The following is a 2,696-nucleotide window of genomic DNA, read 5'->3' on the forward strand; positions in this document are numbered from 1 at the left end:
TTCAGTTTCTTGAGAACATGTGATCTTGATGCCAAGCTTTTCTTCAAAATCCTTCAAAAAATTCAACATAACCTGCAATACGAAATATTACCAAAGTTAAAATAGAGAAACTTTAGCCATATAAATCACTTTCAACATTGACAAAATGTTGTAAGGAAAGGAACCTCTGGCTGGTAATTGATAGCAAGAACTACTTCAGAAACTCCAATGGCCTTAAGAGCCTCAATCTGAAAAGCATGTCAAGTAAAAAGGTAAATCAGGAATATAGTCTATTAAGCCATATTAAGTGAAATGCATGAGATATGCAACTAAATACATACACACATACATAAAAAGGTTACTTATCACATATCTAGAAAATACAAATAAGAGAATGTTTAATTTTAAAAAATGTTGATAGAGTCTCGGTACGTAGGATAAATGGACTCAGATATTGCAAAGAGAAAAAAGGACATTCAACAACAAAGTCTATACATAACACATGTGAAACTTGAAGAGCAAAAAAAGGCCAGCAAAACCTTTACCTGATGCAGAATCATGGGCTTATTAGCAAAATCAACAAGAGGCTTAGGGAAACTCAGTGTCAATGGCCTCAACCGTGTTCCAAACCCTCCAACCAGAATCAGTGCCTTCATTGTAATATGCCCTTTGCTTTTTCCTGTAAGCTTATAAATTTAGAAACAGATCGAGAAAACTTAACAACAATTTCAAATGTGAGCAAACAGATCCCACCCTCTCCTATAAATATTGACATCCAAGAAAGAAAGAACGAAGTTGCACTGAACACATGTAAGTTAACATCTGGCAAATCAATTGAAAGTGAGCCATGGTGTGTTCTATTGAGTGAGACATGGATTCAAATTCAGTACATGCCAACATATGAACCATAAGCTAGAAAGGCAAGTGAAAATACGCAAAAATAGTTTACTCCATATGAAAGGAAAAGACAAAAAACAGCTATATGCAAGCACTAGAGTTTAACAAGAATGACTACAAGGTTTAAAGTATGCAGCTGTTTCTTTCATAAATGGAGTAATTTTGCATATGTAGCTTTTATTAAGCATTATGCTTAGGAACCCTTCAAAGTAAAGCACCTTGCTTTGGTTCAACAATCTCCTTTTTTCCAGTACTTACTTGGACAAAAATATGTGAAACCACCAAAAAAGTAAAATTTATAGGAAAAAGATGAAATATGTGAAAAATGAAAGGCTGAAGTGTGTAAAAATTCTTCTGTACTATGAGAACAAGATTGCTCTTGCTCTTGCTCAGATCCATCAACTACATGCTGCATCGGCTTTATTTTTCTTAACCATCCACATTTTCAAGCCACCTTCAAATTCTTAACAACCACAATACTGATCTGGTATGCAATCAATGGATCAGAGCAAGAACAACAAACTCTCTCTGTAAACAAGAATTTCATGCAGTGAGCTGATATGCATTCATAGAACAAATAGTATTGAGTCTTATATCAGAACAGAGGAAAAGAGCTCTGACTTATATTGTTTGCTTCAATAAATCAAACAAAAGAATAACATATTTTCTAGTTGAGTAATTTTTCCAGCTGAACCTACCTATTGCAAATGAAAAAAACAAATCTCGTTAGTCCACATTAGTCTATTTACTTATTTTACATTGAATTATTGGCTGAAAAACTCAAAATCAGTGAATAGATGACCAATCCGACGGAGAAAAAGAGAAAGGACTAAGTACCAAAAAAAGAGATAAATAAAAGGCACAGATCTCACTTGCACACAGAAAAGAAGTAAAATTTAAGCAGAAAAACTCAGATCACAAATGAAACAACAGAAAGAAAAAAAAAAATTATCCCCAGAGCTAACAACATTGTGATTACTCGATCGGAAATTCAGAATTACGAAAAGATAATAAGAGCTAGAGACAAAGGAATAACAAATCGAGCAGGAATTACACGAAATCAGAAACACATTGCCATAGCCACATGAAAATTCAAGCACAGACAAAAACCATGATTGGATCATGGATGAGTTACCTCGGAGGAAGAAATTGAAGATGGCAATAAGGTTGACAGTTAAGCAGGGAAAGAAAGAGCGTCAACCCGGACCGGGTCAACGCGGGCGAGTCCGAGTCTAGAAGGAGAAGGAGGAGAAGAAGAAGAAAAAGAAGTTACTGAGTGAGCTGTAATGCCAGTTATGCCATTCATCTTCCTAATCTTCTTTATGTATACCAACCACCCACACCCAATCATTTTTTCTTAACTAGCGCTCTTCTTCCCTTCTTTTTTCTTTCTTTCATTTTACTTTTTATATATTATCTTATCTTAATAATATGATTTTCCACGTAANNTGAGATTATATTTAAGTTAGTTTCTAAATTTTTACGCAAGTCTTAATTTAGTCTCTAAAATTTTAATTATCTTTAGTCCTTAAATTTTATAAATATGATTTATATTAGTTCCTGAAATATTTTTTTAGGGACAAATGTTAACAGAACGCTTATATAGACAGTCGGATGCCAAACTGGATTATATAACTTTTAATTTTGACACTTAAATAGTCAAAAATAATATTACAAGCGGTGCTTATAAAAATGTTTCTTTTCAAAAAGTGACACGATATCGTTTTTTGAACTATTTGAGCGCTAAAATTAAAACTACATCATTTTAAAAATTTTAGTGTGATATTTAATTGTATATCAGTGCTCTATTAATATNTCAT

At 33.0% G+C, this 2,696-nt stretch overlaps 1 protein-coding gene across 1 annotated transcript in view; it reads right to left on the reverse strand.

Moving 5' to 3' along the window:
• Positions 1-2,191, reverse strand: part of LOC107606603 (mannose-1-phosphate guanylyltransferase 1) — a gene marked incomplete in the record, with an annotated part of 3,535 nt that extends 1,344 nt beyond the window's left edge. The window contains 1 exon segment of the mRNA XM_021107319.1: positions 2,049-2,191.

This window comes from Arachis ipaensis, chromosome B07, assembly GCF_000816755.2.
Source record: "Arachis ipaensis cultivar K30076 chromosome B07, Araip1.1, whole genome shotgun sequence".
Taxonomy (NCBI): Eukaryota; Viridiplantae; Streptophyta; class Magnoliopsida; order Fabales; family Fabaceae; genus Arachis; species Arachis ipaensis.